Here is a 21,792-nt window from a genome sequence, read left to right on the forward strand (position 1 = left end):
ATATATAGTCTCCCTTATCCATTCATTAATCGATGGATACTTGGGTTGCTTCTGTATCTTGGCTATTGTAAATAATGCTGCAATAAACATAGGGATGCATATATCTTTTTGAATTAGTGTTTTTATTTTCTTTCGGTTAATACCCAATGGTGGAGCTATTGGACCATATGGTGTTTTCTATTTTTAATTTTTTGAAGAACCTCCTCCATACTGTTCTCCACAGTGGCTGTACTGGTTTATGTTCCCGCCAACAGTGCACATGGGTTCCTTTTCTCAACATCCTCACCAATACTTGTTATTTCCCTTTTTAAAAAAATGTTTATTTATTTATTTTGAGAGACAGAGAAAGCACGAACTGGGGGCGGGGGGGACAGAGAGAGAAGGAGAGACAGAATTCCAAGCAGACTCCATGCTTAGCAGGAAGCCTGACACAGGGCTTGATCCCACAACTGTGAGATCATGACCTGATCTGAAATCATGAGTCACTCAACTGACAGAGCCACCCAGGTGCTCTGACAACTGTTATTTCTTTTGATTATTCTGACAGGTGTAAGGTGGTTTCTCCTGGTAGTTTTGATTTGTATTTCCCTGATGATGAGTGGTATTGAGCATCTTTTCATGTATTTGTTGGCTTTCTTTATGTTGTTTTTGGAAAAAATGTCTGTTTAGGTCTTCTGCTCATTTTTCTAATCAGATTATTTGGGTTTTTACCATTTTGCACAGTTCAGGAAACCATCAACAAAACCAAAAGGCAACCTACTGAATGGGAGAAGATATTTGGAAGTGATATATCTGATAAGGGGTTGATATCCAAAGTATATAAGAACTTATATAAATCATGACACTTTTTTTTATTTAAAAAGAATCTTTTAGTGTTTGTTTAATTTTGAGAGAGAAAGAGATAGAACAAGAGTGAAGGAAGGGCAGAGAGGGTGATACAAAATCCAAAGCAGGCTCCAGGCTCTGAGCTGTTAGCACAGAGCCTGATGCAGAGCTCTAACTCAAAAACTGTGAGATCATGACCTGAGCTGAAGTCAACTGCTTAACCAACTGAGCTACCCAGGTGCCCCTCATGACACTTGTTTTGTGTTTTGATTTATATTCATCACTTTTTTTAGCCTAATTGGAATTGTGGGGGTGAACTATACCCATTGGAGCAACCTTTAGCTGATGGGAAAGGAAGGTGATGGATCATTATTTCTCTCTATTAATACTCATTTACCAAAAGTTCCAATTTCCTACCCTGTGGCCAATTCCATAATGGAAAGTTGGATTGAGTATCCCCCTATCCATGTTAACATTCTCTGTTCCCCTCACTCCTGATATCTGAGAAAATCCTCCCAATAAACTACCTACATCCAAGACCCTGTTGGCTGTTTTCAAGAGGACTCTTGATGAAGTCACTGACCATCCTTACCTTCTTGTATTGCTCTGCTAAAAGAGCTTTTGTGATTCAAAGATATCACTTTCAGTTTTAAACAGAATGGCTATGATATTTGGACTAGAAATTTAGAAATTATGGAAGCAAAAGACTCTGAAAAGAGTGGTTTAGGCACTCTGATATAAAGACAGATACCTTTTATCCCTCTGTAGGCCTAGAACTTTAGACAGTTAAGGCCTAGGTCATGGTTTTCTGGAGCTCTTCTATGAGAACAAGTGTTAGAGCTCATCTGTATTCATGTGATTTCTCAAGTGTATGTTAGAAAGATGTGACGGAGTATAGTTTTTAAGATGGCCATAATAAAATCTCTCATCCCACATGCTCTTTTTACAAGGTGAACCTGATACTCCTAACATCAAAAAGCAGGGTCTGTATTTCCTCTTGATCTGGGCAGGCTTGTGACTATGTCAGAAGGAATGAATGCCCATGGATTTGATGTTTAACAAAAAGTGATGGCAGCTTCCACTTGGTTCTCCTAGGACGGTGTCTTAGAATTCTGCGCTCCTATGTAAGCAGTGCAGCTGCCTTGAGGCCACCTTGTGAGGAAGGGCAGTCTATCCATGTGGAGAGATCACATGGAAAGTCCCTGAGCCAACATTAGGAAAGAGAGATGCCCATGCAGTGAGTGCCCAGCTGCTCCAATCTCTGGCTGTTCCAGAGATCCCAAACCACAAACACCCAGATGAGTCGTTTCTGAGTTCCTGTCCACAAAAACCATGAGAGATAATAAATTTATTGGTATTGTTTTAAAACACTAAATTGTAAAGTGATTTGTCATGAACAGTACTAACTAAAACAAAAGAGTTGCTCAACTCATATACCTCCCTTCACTTTGGTGGATAGCCAGTCTCATCTCCTACTGTGAGAATAAAGGTCAGGCTTGCACTTCAGCTGGGGAGCAGTTAATTACTGTGTGTGTGTGTGTGTGTGTGTGTGTGTGTGTGTGTGTGTGTTTTAGTTTGGAGATAATAATTGATGCTCTCAACCGCTGGAACAACAAATAGTAGATAAGCATATAATGCTGAGGGTATTTTGACATAACTATTTTTGAAGGTAGAGGTATTCTTTTTTAAATTTTACCATTTTTATAGAATTACAAACTTACAGAAAGTTGTAAGACATGTACAAGAAATCCCATATACCCTTCATTCAAATTTACCAATTAGTAATATTTTGCCACATTTGCTTTATCTTTCTCTCCCCCTGCACATGCACAAACACACACATCCTTTTTTTTTTTTCTGAACCACCAAGGATAAGTTACAGAAGCTATGCCTATAATCTTAAGGTTATGTTGCTCAAGAATGAGGACACTCACATCACTAACCACAGTACATTATCAAATTCAGAAAATTTATTTTTTAAATGTTTGCTTACTTTTGAGAGAGACGGAGACAGAGTGCGAGCAAGGGAGGAACAGAGAGAGATGGAACGGAATCCAAAGCAGGCTCCAGACCCTGAGCTGTCAGCACAGAGCCCAATAGGGGGCTCAAACTCACAAACTGTGAGATCATGACCTGAGCTGACATCAGATGCTTAACTGACTGAGCCACCCAGGTGCCCCAAATTCAGGAAATTTAGTATCAATAGAATACTAACATCCAATCAACAAGTTTTATCCAAATATCTTCAATCATACCAATAATGTCCTTTATTGTACTGTTTTTCCTGGTCTGAGGTCCAATCCAGCTTCACACATTGCCTTTAGTTTTATTGTGTCTTCATTCTCCAAAAAGAAGTTATTCTTTTTTTTTCCGGCTTCTAGAAATAGCAGTCACTTTCTTTGTCTTTGCTTCTAAAGAGATATGAGAGGTAATCTGATGCTTTTGTAAGACTGTTTCGGAGACTGTTTTCCAATGCTGTCTACATCTCTGGCTTTAAACAGCTAGTGTATATAAAGGCCTTTATTCCAGGGAAGGTCCAGATGTAGCTGCTGCACCCTTAGCATCTACCCAAGTGAACACAGTTTGTCTATCAAATTCAGAACCACCTCTGACTTGACATTTAAGAATCTAAAGAGTGATCCAGTAGCTTAATGATTTGCATTTCATATGAATAAGTACTTAGTAATTACTACAGCTCCTTGAAATTGAAAATATTTGTGTTATGAGGCTCTAAGATAGCTGTGTAACTTTTTGGGATTTGAAAACAGAATAATGGATGCCCCTTCTCTATCCATCTGACTCTTTTTGAGGCTCCAGCCTGGGTTTTTTTCTGACTTTTGAGCTAACAGTGGAATAAGGTCACTTCTTTCTTTTCATTTAAATTTTATTGAAGAATAATTGACAAATATAATTATACGTATTTGAAGTGTACAACATGATAGTTTGATAAACATATGCATCGTGGAAAGATAATTACCACATTCATGACTTCACATAGTTGACTCTTTATGTGTGTGTTGAGAATGCTTACAATCTACTCTCAGCAACTATCAAGTGTGTAATACTGAATGGTTAGCTACAGTCACCATGTGTATTAGAACCTTAGAATTTATTCTTTTTATAACTGAAGATTTGTACCCTTTGACCTACATGACCCCATCTCTTTTCTCCCCAGGCCCTGGCAACCACTATTATATTCTGTTTACATAAAATGAGCTTAAAAAAAAAAGATTCCACATATAATTGATGCTGCACAGTGTTTGTCTTTATCTGTCTGGCTTATGTCACTTAGCATAGTGCCCTGTAGTCTCATCCATGTTTTCACAAATGGTAGGACTTCCTTCTTTCTTAAGGCTACTAAATATTTCATGGGGGGATCTGGGTGGCTTAGTCAGTTAAGTGTCTGACTTTTGATTTTGGCTCAGGTCATGATCTCACAGTTCATGAGATCGAGTCCCACATGGGACTCTGTACTGACATTATGAAACCTGCTTGGGATTCTCCATCTCCTGCTCTTTACCCCTCCCCTGCTATCTCTCTTTCTTTCTTTCTCTCTGTCTCAAATTAAATAAACTTAAAAAAATATTTCACTGTGTATGTCTGTATGCATCCCATATTTTAATTCCTTCATCAGAGGATGTTTAAGTTGTCTCTATAACTTGGCCATTGTGAATAATGCTGCTTTGAACATGGGGCTGCAGGTATCTTCTAAGGATTTCAGCTAGATCATACGGTTGTTCTATTTTTAATCACTTGTTACTTCTGAGTAGCTCATTATATTTTTAATGCCTAGAGTAACATGTCTAGAGTAACATCCCAGAGTCATACTCTGGAATGGATCCTAGACAAATGGGAGAAGAAAACTTTGAACATGTTTACAGAAGTTTGAGTACTTGAGTACCACAAACATCATTCATGAAATCAATAAATAAACTACTTGCATGTTAGGGTTCAAAATTACACTTTTTTGATCAGTAAAACAAATTATTTTTGTTGGATGAATTGATATCTTTTAGTCATCCTCAATTTTATCAATCAATAAATGTTGAAGGATTACACTATTATGTACAGGACACTCAATGGATTTTTCTCTAAAAGGAGATCCTTATGCACAAAGAATTATTGGCATTATTAAGTAGTTAATGAACTATCTCCTTTAAACGGGGCATGGTCAATATACCACCTCTCAAGTGCTTCATCAAAAAGCAGACTATTCCTTGAGTTGGAACACTTTAGTCCTAAAGAAAAAATAATAATAATAACATTTTTTGACACAAGGTTTGGTGATAAACTTAGTAACAACGTATGGTGCATGCTTAAAAAAATAAGTATAGATTATCTAATGCTTTTAAATGTTAACATTGTTACAGTACACTGAAAGGCCAGGGCATTAAATCTTAATTTCAATTAGTTTCACATACTGTGTACTGTCCTAACATAACCTCCAGAAGAAAGATTGAAAATCCAATGTCACACAAATAGGAGCAAGAATGTTTGTGAAATCTTGTCAAAAATAAGATAAACCTGTGTATACAATTTGAAAGTGGAAGAGCTATTTTAAGCTAAGCTATGTATCACAAAGCTTACAACTTCATTTTCCTTTCATGTCACTGAATGGAACAGCCCAACAATAAAGACTGGAATACAGGGAAAAGGGAAAGGAAAGTTGAAAAGTTACCGAAACATTAATAACGCTTTCGAGAAACCTCAGAATACAGTAGTTTTGTATCAAGCCCAGCAGTCTTTCGGGCTGCGTGGGAGGGTTACGGCTCTCTTCTTTGTACACAAGAAGAGCCATCACTGGGTCCAGCTATTTTTATTGTGGTTCTTTTGTCCTCACAGCTCTGCATAAGGCAGAGAAAATGTTCCTAAGTAGTGTAAATAAGCTGTGAGATCTAATGGATTAAAATAAAGTGTTTGAGGCCATAATACTTTGTGATGGAGCCTGAAAGCCTCATTCTGACATTATCTAAGAATAAACAAATTTTCACTGATAAAAACTTTTTGTGCACATAAATTCTCTCTCTCTTCCTTTCTCCCTCTCTCTTCTCTCTCTCTCTCTCTCTCTCTCTCTCTCTCCTCACACACACACACACACACACACACACACACACACATTTCAGAGATGGCTAGGTTAAAATAAAATTCTTCCTTCAGATGTTGATAAAAATGCAAACTTTTAGAAAGGTTGTTTGAACTTATATTTTGAGCAGATAATGAAATCAAAGTATCAGCTAACGGTGTTGTAAAGTTCACTAATTGAATCTGAAAGGAAACCCAAATGCATTGAATGGGGATGAAAATACTGGAACAAATTATATATTCTCTAAAATCTATTGAACAGAAACAAAACCGAACCATCAGTGTGCTTATTGGTCCAAACCAGTCATTCGTTTGGAATTTCTATTCTGCATTTAATTGAAAATGGATCCTGAAAATATCTTGCATTTTGGGTGACTGTCTGACCAGGTCACTTACTCCTTAAAGGAGCCCCTATTTTCCTTTGAGCCCTGTTGCAGGGAAGCACCTATAAGGAACCTGGAGAAGGTGTGAGGGATTTTTTTTCCCCCACAAAGCAATGATTAAACATATTATAGTCATAAAAAGATAATGACTACTACTGTTTCCTCAACTATTACTCTGTTTCCTCAATTGGAAGACCTTTTGAATCACAATTATCATCCCACTGACTGTCATTTTTTTATTGGAATTTGGAAGGTAGCTAATATTATACACAGTAGTACTTCGGAATGAAATCAATGGTCCTAAAAGGCCAACCTGTCTTTGCCACTGCTCAAATTAGAGTGCAGCAGTAAAAAGCAGAACTGACCTTGATTTGCTTTTCTCTTTTTTTGAAAATAGACTTTTCCCCTTGATAAGTAGTGAAAAAATGTATTCTACAGGACTCCTTTTCTTTGTGCTATTTGTGGTTGCTCCTAATGTGCTCTTGGTTATCTACCTGAGAGTAAGGAAAGGTTAGCAGCAGTTAATCCATTGCTATGGGATTTCCTTTTGCTTGTTTTCATTAAATTTATCTCAAAACATCAAGGAGGAAAAATAAGGAAAAAGCAAAGACAGGAATCCAGGCTTGTCAACTGCATAGACTCTGTCACTCAAAAGGCCATAACGATTTATCACATGGTGGGTTGGAAGGGGTTGGGGAGGAGGGGCAAGCGTGTGCAAAATTATATTCAGTGCAATAAAATAAATAGACTAATCTGTTAAAGATATTAAAAGAGGCTGTGACTTACAAAGGATAATTACTAATTCTTTTCTATGAGTATATCACAGCAACGTTAAAATCAGAATATAAATTCGGCATTGGAATACTGCTTTCCAACACTCTTATATACAAATGTATCTATTTATAACATGAGTACAGTGGAGGCAGGGGGAGGAAGTGAATCATCAAAGATGTTTTGATTTCATGACTAAGATTCAGTTGGAAGCTTATCTCCTTGATGCACTTACTATACCATGTGGGTGTATACCTTGAGTTACAATTTCCTGTTATTCTTTATTCCCGTAAAACAAATGCAGCCCAAATGTGGAAGAGAGTTATAGTGGGTATAAAATGTATCTCTCATTTACAGGCTATGAGAGAAAAAGCTATCAAAACCTTCATCCTGTTTCACTAATAGCTGTTTGCATACGTTGACAAAAACCTCTCATGTGCTTAGAAATGTTTTATGTTTATAAAGTCACCTTCCCTGATTTAATATTAGCTCGAAGGGAAAGGATTTTTTTGCTGAATAGCAGCAGCCTTCAGGACAAAATGGATCCTTGGAGGGTCCTTCATCCCAAAATGAGTTGTACCTGAACCCCGTGAAGGCTGAGGTGGGGCACCTAACCAAGAGGGCTTACATCAGGGCACTAGGTTAGATAAGGGGCTACACCATTAGCCTCTACTTCCGTTTGAGAGATAAACAGAACGTTTCCTCCTGTCAAGTTGGAGAACTTCCTTCAGCAGTCAGTTCTCAAAAAGGAATTCTGTCTACATCTCGCATGTACATATTACCAAGATGAGCTTGAAATTGGATCTTGTTTAGGCAATCAAAACATCTTTGGTGATTCACTTCTTGTCACTGAACAAAAAAAGTGAAGGCACAAATAAGCACACTTCACACATAATTATCTCGAAAAGCAGCATTAGACTGAGTTGAAAGTCATTTCTAGAATGCAGCTTCACAGAATTCCCCCTCTCCTTCATCTCACAATGGCTTGATACTCTACCCATCTTCCCCTGACTGCCCACAAGGAAAATGCATAGGATGCATTTTACATGCATTTGAGGGTGAAAATGACTTACATCATTAAGTGCAATTGAAGCACTCAATACCTAATTCTGGAGTAAGCATCTTGCTTCTTTTCTTAAAATATGGGTTTAGGGCAAGGAAGAAGATTAACTGTGTTATGCAAAAATGTAATCAGTACATTGAAAAGAATTGGCATACTCAAAAACAAAATAAATTGTACCATTTATACAAAACACAAAAATAGTCAAAGCTTAATTATACTCTTAGAAGTAAGGAAAGTGGCACCCCTTGGGATGGTGGATAGTAGCAAGAAGGGAACAGGTAAGATTCACATTCTGTATCTTGATCCGAGTGCTGTTTACAGTGGTTTGTGAAGATTTAGCAAGGTCTCTAAGTCTTGTGTACTTTTGGAAACTTTGATAATAAGACTATCAAATTTATAGGCATGTTTGAACAATGCTGTTCATTTTTAGGTCCCATGGTATGAAGTAGCTGATGACTGCTGGTATTATCTTTTTTTAAACCTTTAATTTTGAGATCATTATAAATACACGGGAAGTTGCAAAAGATAGTACAGAGAGATTCTATATAACCTTTACCCAGTTTCCCTGAGTGGTTATATTTTATATGCTGAAACCAGGAAATGGACCTGGGTACATGTGTATATATAGTTCTACTTCATTTAACGAAATGTTTATTATTTATTTTGGGGGAGAGAGAGAAAGAGCATACATGCACAAGCGGGAGAGGGGAAGAGAGAGGAAGAGAGAGAGAATCCCAAGCAGGTTCCGTGCTGTCAGTACCCAATGCAAGAGCTTGATCTCATGAAATGTGAGATGACCTGAACTAAATCAAGAGTCAGATACTTAACGGACGGAGCCCCTGAGGTATCCCAATATAGTTTTATATCACTTTAATCACGTGGGTAGGTTCCTGTAATGACCACCACACAGAGACAGAGCCATTCCACGATCACAAGCATCTTTCATTTTACCCAGTCATAGCCACACACAAACCCCTCCTCCTAACCCCTGCTAATGCTTGCTCTGTTTTCCATCTTTATTAATTTGCCTTTTGGAATGTTATAAATGGAATCATATAATATGGGACCCTCTCAGATTGGCTTTTTTTTTTTGCCTTAGAGAGCCACAAGTGGTTACATGTATATTACTTTTCTCACCAAAAAGTATTTCATGGTATGATATACCCCTGTTTGTTTAACCATTCACTTAGTGAAGGACATTTTGGTTGTTTCTGGCTTTTGGATATGACAAATAAGGCTGCTGTGAATAATAATGTATAGGTTTTTGTGCAAACATAAATTTTTATTTCTCTGGAATAAATTCTCAGGAGTGCAGTTGCTGGGTTATATGGTACATACTTGTTTAGTGTTTTTTTTTTTTTAATAAGAAACTGCCAAACTATTTTCCACAGTGGCTCTGCCATTTTACATTCTTACCAGCAGTGTAGAGAGATCCCGTTTCTCCACATCTTCACCAGCATTTAGTATTACCACCATTTTTAGGTTTTAGCTCTTCTAGTAGGTATGTAGTGATGTCTCATCATGGTCTTAATTTTAAGTTCCCTAATGGCTAGTGTAGTTGAACACTTTTCATGTGCTTATTTGCCATTCATAGTCTCTTCAGTGAAATATCTTTCATATTTTTCTCCTTCATTTTGTTCTCTTTATTTTTGCTTTTTACCTAATCACTTCTCTCAATATTGTTAGCTTCTTCTTAAAATAACAAAATATTTCCCCCTATTTCAGCATCTACAGGTTTTATTTCTGCTAGTGATGAGCAGTTCTTCATGCCTGTGTCCAGAGAGCCTCTGCTTTCTCACCTTTGTTATGTTGCTCATCTTTTCTGTTCTACCTGGAAAGCCACTTCATAGACCCTTGGTCTCCATTATGTAGTGGTTACTGATGTCACTTCAAATTCCTAATGGACTCAGATCAAACAACAGATCTTCCAGGATGCCTTGACTTTCTTACCAAATATACATAATCATTATTCCTTTAAATGGGCACAATATGTTTTAAAAATAGCTTCCAGTGGCACCCTGGTAGATGATGTTGGTGCCCTATCCATATGGCACTTAGCATTTCTTTGTGCATTGGCTTCTGTATCAGCAACCACTCCTGCCTGTGGTTGAGTGAGGCGTTCTCACTGAGGCGTTCTCTGGCTTCCAGAGGCTGCTTTCTCAGGGCAGAAGTGTTGGGAGTAGCCCTCAACCAATGGTGAATTAACATCTCAACTGTTTCACCCCTTACTTGGGATTGTTGATTGCCCAAGGTTCCCAATTGGGATTAATCTCCAGCTGCCCACAGTGATAGCTGGCTGGATAGCACTTTTTATTGGCTACCTTCTTTGTCTCACTTTCTTACTGATTTCTTCCAAGGTTCCTCCTGAATGAACTCGAATAAGTGTCTCAAATTCTGCTTTTGGGGGAACCCAAAAGTAGGCTACAAGTATTACCTTCTACTATAATTAACAGTAACCCACACATCTATGGTCTGTCTTACTAAAGAGAAAATTTCTTGCAGGCAGGAAACTGAAGAGAGAGCAAACCAAGAGGATGTCCCAGCAGAGAGAAAAGTGCAATGACCATGCAGCTAACATTTTGTTGGTGTGTGCAAGGAACAATAAGGTGTGAGTAAGACTGGGATAAAGTAGGCCAGAGTAAAAATGACTAGAGCTTTAGATGATTTTATGTAAGAACATTGCAACCTTTCCCTTCTGCAAATAAGGAATGAGGGTGAAGGTGAGAACAAGTGGGCTGAAGAGAAGTTCTTTGGCCTAATGACTTTGGAAATGTAATATTTCTCATTAATATCACCAATGTCTAATGGATCCTAAATATATTATCAATGTACACAGACCATTTCTCTTGGTATATTATGGTTATTAATATACAGTCAAACTAATTAGAAACCTTAGGATCTTCCTGTTAAAGAGAAAATTGGATGCATGAACAAGGTTCCAGTTTATGTATTTATTCATTAAATAGATACGAAGTCAGCACATGTGTTGGGTTAGGTATAGTGGAGGGGTCAAAATGACAGTCTGTGAATTGTGCAGAGATAATAGCCATTTTCAGACCATGATGTACTAGTCATTGGACTTTGGTTAGACATACTTGTCAAAAATGAAACAACTAGATTTTGACATAAATCTTCCCCACACCAGGGAATAAGGGCATTAACCCCAACCAGCTGGATCTGAGACCAGAGGCCATGAACCTTTTCTGCAGAGGTAAGAAATAAATTTAATTCTTGACCTGAGACATTGCAATGTGTTTCAGAATTGATGAAAGCCTGTAAGACTCTGTGACTTTGAGAGACAGAACATTCCCTGGAGATTAAGTTGAGTGGTGTCCAAACCATTTCGCTTCTGATTAAAGGTACACCTTCAGTATTTGAGCTATGCCATGAACATGAAAAGGTGCTAAACATCACTAATCACCAGGGAAATACAAATCGAAAGCACAATGAGACATTCCCCTCACACCTGTGAGAATGGCTATTATCAAAAAGATGAGAGAAAGCAAATGCTGCGAGGTTGTGGAGAAAAAGGAACCCTTGTGCACTATTGGTGGGAAAGTAAATTAGTGGAGCCACTATGGAAAACAGTATGGAGGTTCCTCAAAAAATTAAAAACTAAAAAAATTGCCATATGATCAAGCATTTCCACATCTGGGTATATATCCAGAGGCAATGAAAACAAGATATTGAATAGATAACTGCACTCCCATGTTCATTGCAGCATTATTCCCAATAGCCAAGACATGGAAACAACCCAAGTGTCCATTAACAGATCAATGGATCAAGAAGATGTGACACCCACACGCGCACGCGCACACACACACACACACACACATGTGCGCAACGAACAATTATGCCACCATAAAAAGGAACGAAATTCTGCCATTTGCAACAACATAGATGGATCTTGACGGCATTTTGTGTTAAGTGAAATAAACCAGAAATAAGAAGACAAATACTATATGACATCATTTATATGTGAAAGCTGAAAAACAATAAACTCATAGAAACCGAGAGTAGCATGGTGGCTGCAAGGAGCTGGGGGGGGGAGGTAAGGAAAGTGGAGAGGTGTTGGTCAAAAGATAAAAACTTTTAGTTATAAGATGAATTCAAGTTCTAGTATAGCATGGTGGCTCTATACTGTTACCAGTACTGTAATATATATTTAAAAGTTGCTGTAAGAGTAAAGCTTTAATGTTCTCACCAAAACAACAAGAACAAAATGGCAATTATGTGAGGTGAAGGATGTATTAATAAACCATATTATGGTAAATATTTTGCAGTATATACATGTATCAAAACATCACACAGTACAACTTAAACTCACACAATGTTATAGGTCAATTATATCTCCATAAAGCTGGAAAAAAGTTAGACATAAACAAGAGAAAAAAAATACAAATATAATAAGCCCATATTGGCACCTTCCTTACATGTATTTTCAGGAATAAAATATTTAAGAAGAGTTAATTCATTTGCATTAGGCCAGCTTTCTCTTGGTTTCTATACCTTTGTTTTTGAGTTCCTCTTATCATGTATGCATAACAAATTACCCCCAAAGCATAATAACTTTAAAAAATGAAAGCATATATTTATCTCACAAATCATTAATTTGGGGAGGACTCAGTGGGGAAAAGCTGTCCCTGCCTTGCTTGGCTTCAGCTGGAAAGGGGACTGGATGCTGGAATCATCTTTAGGTCTATTCCTTCATTTGTTTAGTCACTGGTGTTGGGAAGATGAAAATAAATGGGGCTGGCGAGACCAGGCCTTCTCTGGCACGGCTTTCTATCTCTACAGGAGGTCTCCACGTGAACTCCCCTTATCACCTCTTCAGTGTAGCCGAAGGCTACTACTTCTTACTTATTAGCTGAGGGTTTTCAAAGTACATATCCCAAAGGATTGTAAAGCCATTTTGCCTTTTATGACTTGGCCTCAGAAATCACACAACTCTGCCAAAGTCTACTATCCACCCAGGTTCAAGGAAAGAGACATAGATCCCAACTATCAGTGAAGGAGTGTCAATGTTAAGTTCTAAGAAGAGCATGTGGAATATGATATACGCTGCTTTGGCCATCTTTTAAAAATACTCTCTGCCATATTTTGCTTTTGCTTTTCTAACATGTGCTGAACTGCAGACCTATAATTCAATCTCACTATCATTATAAACATTAAAAATTTTTTAATGTTTATTTTTGAGAGAGAAAGAGAGAGAGGGTGTGAGTGGAGGAGGGGCAGACACAGGGAGACACAGAATCTGAAGCAGGCTCCAGGCTCTGAGCTGTCAGCACAGAGCCCGGCATGGGGTTTGAACTCATGAACTACGAGATCATGTCCTGAGCTGATGTCAGATGCTTAACCAACTGAGCCACCTAGGTGCCCTGACAGCTCTGCCATTTTAAACTCAGGTTTCTTCATCTGTCAAAAAGTTGGGAATTTCTATGTCAGGGTACTAGAAGTGTTAAAATAAGATGGTTCATATAAACCCTGAGCAGAATACCTACCCATATAGCTACGGGGTGGTAGAGATAGAAATTATAGGAGTAGTAATAGCAGTGAAGTACTTTTAAGATGTCTATTTTGAATCATCTCTATAGATTTTCTTCTGCTGCTCCCCTAAATCCCACACTTAGTAGGCTTCTCTCAGTTTCATACCTCCCAAGCTTATAAACATTAGTGCTTAGAAGCTCAAGTGTATCTAATGAATGCACATTGGTTTGAATTAAACAGAATCAAATCAAGTTATCTCTAAAATTAATACTTCAGTTTTGTTCTTGGTTCAGACAGTTGAACCAAGTGAAAACTTCACCAAGTGAAGTCCATTACTTATGGAACTTGGCACTGGTAAGCTTTGTGCATTTTGCCCCAAAATACCATTGCCTTAGGGTTGACCCCTTCCATTGTGGAAGATCTGTTGTTTAGGATTGTAGGCAAAACTCTCTTTCAGTAGTGGCGAGTGTGTGGCATGTGCCCTCCAACAGGAGACCCCTGCCCTTCACTGAAGGCTGAGTTCATTGATTGCCCTGATGGAGTTTGCTTTCTGTGCTTCTCATTTACCATGAAACTTCAAACTCTCCAGTGGCCTCTCTTGGACGGTTGTCTTTCAACCGTTCATCTGATCTTACTCTTTAGCTCTACGTTTCATTGCATTTCATGGAAAGCTTGTCTAGTCTTTGAGGACAATTGGTGTATACTCTACTTCACTAATTTTTTTCATCCACAAATATATATTAAGCTTACTACTGGCCAGACACTGTTCTCAATGCTAGGAATTTACAGTGAGATATAGAAACTCCCTGTCTTGGGCTGACTCCCCCAGAAGCAGATCAGGAGACATGGATTCATGTATAAGTAGTTTATTTGGGGGTCGATGTCAGGAATCACGAGTAGAAGAGGGAGTAGTGGCACAGCAAAGGCGAGAGCCAACAAGGGTATGTTTTCCAGTGAGTTAAACACTGTAGACAACAGGAGTCTGATTCCACTGGGAAACCCTGGGAAACAGTGCAGAATACATTCCTCAGAGTCACCCCCTTCAATGGGTGAAGAAGCTGGGATGTTTATACTCCCACCAGTTCCCATCAGGGCTGCTCTCCAGAAGGGAGCCACATTAGTTCCTGGGCCCCTCTGCAAAAGCAGATCCCAACAACAAGAGAAAGCTCTTGGGCAAATAATTGTGATAAAAGGTGGGCCAGTATGGACTGAAATAATGGTTGAGTGGGTGCACTCGTTTTCTAGGGCTACTGTAGTAAAGTACCATAAACTGGATGGCTTAGGACAACAGAAATTTATTGTCTCAAATTTCTGGAGGCTTGAAGTCTGAAATTAAGGTGAAGGTAAGGAGTGTTGCTTCTGACACCCATGGGGAAATGGTTTGTTGCCCCTCCTAATTTCGGGTGGTTTCCTGGCAATCTTGGACATTCCCTGGCTTATAGATATATCACTCCAATCCTCTGTGTACATATGGCTTTCTCCCCATGTACTCATTTTGTCTTCCCTCTCTGCATTCCTACCTCTGTGCTTAAATTGCCCCTTTTTATAAGGATACCAGTCATACTGAATTATGGCCCACAGTAATGACATTATTTTTAATAGATTATCTTGGTAAAGACCCTATTTCAAAATAGAGACATATTCTGAGGTACAAGGGGTAAGGGCTTCAACATAACTTTTTTGAGGGGAGACACAATTTAACCATAATAGGTGATAAAAGTGGGGTGCTGACAGCTCTGATGTAATCTCTGCTTTGAAGAGCCTGTACTCTAGTGGGGAAAAACTAACAATAAGGAAAATAAATAAATATAATATACAGTATATATGATGGTCATAAGTACAATGGAGATAAATAAAGAAGGAAAGTAGGATACATCTTTGAGTAGGATACATCTTTGTAGTCCCAAAAAGCCTTATCACAGTTCTACACACAAAGTAAGGGATCAATAAGTGTTTGTTAATGTCATGACTACATGTTTAAATAGAGAGAATTACTGTCCATATTATTATTCACTGGCTGTTTAATATACATCAGTGACCACCCAATTAGTGTACTAGGTCTCTGTAGAGCATTGTGTGTCCCTTATTATTGTAATGGCTTGCTTATTTACTCACTAAGAACTTTTAGAAGCTCCACATGTTGACTGTTGCAATCAGTAAAGTCATCAATCAGAAGTAAATAGTAATCCCTCTGGAGAGTTATTTTGAGGAAGAAGGGTTAACATTTTGATATCTATGTATATATAAGGTGCCTCCCTACAAAAAGTAATTTTATAAAAGATTAGCCTCCAAATGGAATGTCAACACTGTAACAGTCATCTGGTTTACTGAAGGTAGACATAGTGATACCTTTTTCTATGCCTCCTATGAGGCTCTTATTTGGTGTGCTTAATTGTATTTTTAATAGATAATATCTCCTTAGCAACTTAGAAATGGACATGCTAAGTATTGAAAGTATAATTATATAAAAATGTACTGGCTTTGTTTCAGTTTCATAGTGATGGAAATTATAGCAATGAAAACCTTCTAACCCTGTGTATTATGAAGAGAAGAATGACATTAATCTTAAAAAATGGATAATAATTGAGAACTGTTGTCAAGCAGTACAGTGCCAGAAAAATTACCTCACTGATCTTCTTTGTTTCTTTGACTAATTGCCAGTTATTAAGGAAAAAGAACAGTTTGGTGCTATAATCCCTTTCTGTTATTAACTGGAAGAGAAACATTTTAATCTTAATTTGGCAGTCTTTTACCTAAACTATTAATGATTTCTCCTGTATATTATTAGGTTAAGTCACCAATTGTAGTTGTTGATTACTGGGCATCCTCTCTCAGCTCTTTCAAATTTTGCTCCCTGGGCTCTGTGCCCTGAGACACATGGGGTTCCACTCAATACTGGTCTTAAATACACAGTTTTCTCCCCCTGAAAGCTGCTAAGCACAGTTTGAATGCCAGTGCTTTCAATTAAACTTTATGGGTTTTGTACTGGTGTTAAATAGACCACCACTGGGGTTGGTTGCTTCCGAGAAATATAGAACTAAGAGAAACTGTAGGGTGTAGAGAGGGATGATCTTTTTAACCAATATAATAGAGATCAAAGAGTCAGCAAACTGCTCTTTTTCTTGCTTGAGATAGAATAGAAACATGGTAAATGATACTCTTAAACAAGTGAACCACAGTGAAAATATACACTGAAAAAGGAAAAAGAAATAAAAAGTCCTTTAGTTAACTGGGTCAGTTATTGGCAATGCATATATTAAAACAGAAAAGATGGGTGATCCAATATTCAGGGTTGATTTCATATTCAATGAGATTACATTGAAAAGTCATTTAAATGATTGTCCTTCCTCCCCTTTCCTCCTATCCGTCTCTTTGTGGCCTGTTCGGAGGGCCAAGCAACTTTCTCTAATTGTCATGGATGCTCAAAGAGCAAGAGGACAGTAGCAAAGTTCCTGATGCCCTGCCCATATTCTCTGGCCCTCATCATCTCCTGAATGCTACCTGCATCTCAGTGTAGGCACCTGTGACCCTGTTCCTGAGACTTTGGCAGTGTAAACCAGGCTCTGCTCATTCAAAGGCAGGTAAGAGGGACAGGGAAGTCCCTGTTGATGGGAGCTGTCCTCAACCATTCAGATGAGACAACTCTGAGTCAGATTGTCTGCATTCTCCCCCAGTGGCCTCAGCTGGGAGGAGGGAGCTCCGGTTGCTCATAATGATTACCTGCCTGTGATGCACCCCGTATTAGCTTCCTTCCTTGCCTTGTCTTCTTATCCACTCGTCCTGGTGTTTCCTGGAATCCTTTCCCCATCCCCCAGTAAACTACTGGTACTCATATACTAGTGTTATCATTACTGAAAAGTTTAGTGTTTTAGATTTAAAAGAGCTCTCTGACCTCTTTAATTGTCTGTATCTTTTTTCCTCAAAGCAGTATTCACAGCCAGTTCAGATTATTTCCTGCATGAGTTTGAATATTGCTTAACATTCTCATATTGCTTTTTTTTTTTTTAAACCAGGTCAAGTTGGTTAGGTCAACATAGTCTGTCCTCAAACCCCATATGGTCTACTCAAACTCTCCCTTTTATGGGGTTAACTAGACCACTTGCTTTACAATTTGGAGGTTAGGTAAAGTATCCCGGGTCATACAGATAGGATTAAAGTTCAGGTTGTACTGACCAAAATTTCCTTCCCAGTCCCTGGGACACACAACCTCCCAACAGTTTGGGTATCAAGTAGCCTGATGGCACCTGGCTTAGTTTAAGGTGGTTAGGTCCTTATTTCCCCTCAAACAGCACAAGGAGAAAGGGAAACCAGTGCCAGTGTTCAAGTCATTGGTGAAGGCCTCGTGCTTGAGTCTCCTATGGGCCAAATGGGTCAGTCCATTACCTTGTGTGGTTAATAATCTTTCTGTAGGGCTTACTCAAAAGGAGGGCAACATTGGTTAACATTGTGCCTTTGTAGTTTAAGGAAGGAATCTTTATATGGTTTCCTAAATCTTGGTAGTGAAAGGTATCACATACAGAAATTCAGTAAGCTATCTGTAGTCAAAAATATCCAAGATATTGACACATACATACTCTGGTTAAAAGAATGTGTGAACAATTTTTAAATAATTGATCTATGAACAGTGATATAATAATAGTTTTCTTTTTTCCTTCATGGAAATAATTAGTGTACAGCTTTTGATAACTGGTCCTGCATGTATGAGGGACCCCACCAAAGCTCATAATTGATGATATTTGCCTGGAGAAGGGTCTATTCCCTTCTGATGTAAGTTTTCTTGTATTTTGGAATTTGTAGAAGTGATTGACATACTCTAAGTAAGAGAAGCTAGTGGGATGAAGGCAGGGATTAACAAGGAGGCTAATTTCTTATCCAAATGTAGCTCACTTTTAGTTCTCCTTTTATGGCCACCACCTAAGATGTGGGTGCCCAAGAAGCATTCCAAATGAGTCTGGATGACCAGCTATCATAGAGAACAAAAAGTAAGATGATTAACCCGCCCTTTGTAGAACAGAACTAGGACTTATAGGTCCTACAAAATCCAAATATTAGTCATCTCTTCCTTCTACTAAGTTATCAGTGGCCACCCAGGTTGTGGAGATGGAATTGCCAATGATTAAATATAGGCATCCCCAGAGACCATTTCTCTAATTTGTTACTTCAGGAATGATTTTAATAGCATAAAAAAAAGTACAAAAGTAAATACTTGTGGCCAATACCAGAGTAGCATATTCCATGATGGGGAATGCTGTGGGGTGGATAGTAATGTGATATTGTCAGGGCAGAAATGTAGAAAAAGAACCCTTATACAGGATATATCCTATTTGCCTGTATAGATGTCTGGAATATAGAATTAGTTTAAAGAGGGGTACCTGGTGAGGTGCCTGGGTGGCTCAGTTGGTTGAGCCTCTGATTCTTTTAAAAAAGTTTTTAAAAAAATATTTATTTATTTTTGAGAGAGAGGGAGAAAGAGCATGAATGGCCAAGGGGCACAGAGAGAGGGAGAGAGAATCCAAAGCAGGCTTCAGGCTCTGAGCTGTCAGCCCAGAGCCCGATGTGGGGCTTGAACTAACAGACTGCGAGATCATGACCTGAGCCAAAGTCGGATGCTTCACCAACTGAGCCACTCAGGCACCCAGAACCTCTGATTCTTGATCTCAGCTCAAATAATAACCTCAGTTCAGGCCATGATCTTGCAGTTTGTGGGTTCAAGCCCTGCTTTGGACTCTGTGCTTGGGTTTCTGTTTCTCCCTCTTTCTGCTTCTTCCCTGCCCACCTTCTCAAAATAAATAAATAAGCTTTTTATTAAAAAAAAAAAAGAAGAAGAAGAGGTGCTGACTTAGCAGGCAGAGCATGTGACTCATGATCTCAGGGTTTTAAGTTCAAGCCCTTAGGTGTAGAGATTACTTAAAGTAAATTCTTAAAAAATTAGTTTTAGAAGTAACAGATTTGGCTCTAGAGCCTTGTGACTCAAAGCGTACAAGCAGCAGTTCTAGAATCTCCTGAGTCCCTCCCCAGATCTACTGAATCTTAATCTGATTTTTAAAAAGATACCCTCTGCGCCCTAAAGTTTGAGAAGCATTGTCCTAGAGTCTAGACCTCTACTGTCCAACAGAGTAGCCACTAGTCACCTGTGGCTATTAGCACTTGGAATGTGGCCCATAAAATAGAAATAGGCTGTAAGTGAAAAATAAACAGTGAATTTCAAAGACTTGGTATAGGAAAAACAATGTAAAATATCTCAAAAATTTTTACATATTGAATTTTGCATATTGAAATGATAATATGCTGAATATATTGGGTCAAATGAAATGTATTTTGTACAACCAAATTTATCTATTCATTTTTTAGTTGTTTGATTTGGTTACATATGTTGGCTGGCCAAGATGAATAAAGTTACTATAGCCTCTCTCCTACTGATTACAACTGAAACTCTGGGCCAAATATGAGAAATAATTAATTGAGGCCTGTGTGAAGTAAGAATACACAAATGGATTGGGGATTGAAGTCAAAACATGAGTAATGACCCACCTATGGGGGTAGAGCTCATATATGGGATGTGGCATGTGAATTTCATTTTTTCTTTTTATATCTTTGCCTCCTAGCTGTGACCTGAGGAAAGATTGAATCCTAGAATTGCATGGCACATTCTGAAAGCAAAAACTTCAAAGCAAATTCCCTGTTAATGACTAACCGACTATAGGGACCCCCATATGCTGGGATTGTTGGACGAATCCTCCCATCCTTTTTTTTTCTCCCCTTTTTCTCTCAACCCTGTCCAGGGCTAGCCTGGTGACTGAGCTGTAACTGTGTGGTGAGGTGCAGGGTCCTGAAACCTTGAGAGACACATTGTATTTCTAGCTGGAAGTACCTGAAAAGAATCTTTTGTTGTCCAAAAAGTATGCACAATCCATGTTATTTTTCTTTTTCTCTTTTCTTTTACCACTTAACCCCAAAGTAACTCTATTTACACAAAAGTACACAACATTGAGGGGGAGCTAAATATCTGCGAAGCCTCTATCTTTCTGGCCCAATTAACTAGGAAAAGGAGCCTCTGGGAATTAGAGAGTGTGGGAGAAGACCCAGAGAAAGAAAGCTGGAGAAATGGATCTCTGACTACCGGGCTTGTAATGACATAACTCTTGGAATCACTCCTGAGTTGGGTATGCATGGAATTTTCCAGCATAGCATAGTAAAGATTTTGAGCACCCAACTACAATATAAATCACAACCCAAATCTGAGGCTGTACTCTGAGCAGAGCATGCACCAGGCAAACTCAAATAACAGCACAAAGAATTCGGAAACAGAGATGACATTGGGACTATCACCACTTAAGGTGAAACTTCTTGGCAGTCTGATGCCAATCATGTTGATTACCATTTTTTTTAAATAAGAATCAACGTTCTCCAAAGGATTTTATCAGGACCTAAAAACTTGCAAGATAAAAAATGTCCTGGATACAATACAAAATTATGTGCCCTACTAAGAATCTCAAAAATCTGATAAATACTCACTCAAGAGAAAAGACAAAAAAAAATAGATGCCAAACATAACATGACCTAGTCTTGGAATTGTCAGTCAAAGACTAAAAAGAAGCCATTATAACCATTTTCAGTGAGATAAAGTTAACATTCTTGAAAGATTTCTCAGCAGAGTAAAAGAAATAATAACACAAAAGTACCAATTGGAAATTTGTGATATCTGAAATTCAAAAATACACTGGAGTGGCTCAACAAGAGAATGGACGTAGAAAACAAAGAGTCCAAAGGAAATTAAACAATATGAAGAACGCAGGAAAAAGATCTTAAAAAATGAGCAGAACTTCACAGTCTCTTGAGACCATGTAAGATATCAACAGGTCTAGCATTCATGCCATTGGAGTCCCAGAAGAGAAGGAGAAAGAGTTTGATACAGAAAAAAGTATTCAAAGAAATAAAAAAAATAAATACTTTCCAAATTTGTCAAAAGTCATAAATATTCAAATTCAAGATGCTCAATGAGTCCAAAAAAAGGTAAACTCAAAGAAAGAAGTTCTCAGATACATAACAATCAAACTGTTGAAAACCAAAGTTAGACAAAAGCTTGATGTAGCTTGAGTAAAGCTACATGACATAAGTAACAATGATTCAAATGACAACAGATTTCTCATCAGAAACCATGGAAGCCAGTGAATGGGAATA

The 21,792-nt window shown here is 38.2% G+C and overlaps 1 long non-coding RNA gene across 1 annotated transcript in view; it reads left to right on the forward strand.

Annotated features, from left to right (window-relative positions):
- The window catches only part of LOC115275166, a 41,636-nt gene extending 21,189 nt beyond the window's left edge, over window positions 1–20,447 (forward strand). Inside the window, exons 2-4 of the long non-coding RNA XR_003901416.1 lie at window positions 10,627–10,730; window positions 11,270–11,335; window positions 20,217–20,447. This is a non-coding gene — a long non-coding RNA (uncharacterized LOC115275166). The remainder of the gene's footprint in view (window positions 1–10,626; window positions 10,731–11,269; window positions 11,336–20,216) is intronic.
- The last annotated feature ends 1,345 nt before the right edge of the window (window positions 20,448–21,792 follow it).

The sequence above is a fragment of the Suricata suricatta genome, chromosome 12, assembly GCF_006229205.1.
Source record: "Suricata suricatta isolate VVHF042 chromosome 12, meerkat_22Aug2017_6uvM2_HiC, whole genome shotgun sequence".
In the NCBI taxonomy this organism is placed as follows: domain Eukaryota; kingdom Metazoa; phylum Chordata; class Mammalia; order Carnivora; family Herpestidae; genus Suricata; species Suricata suricatta.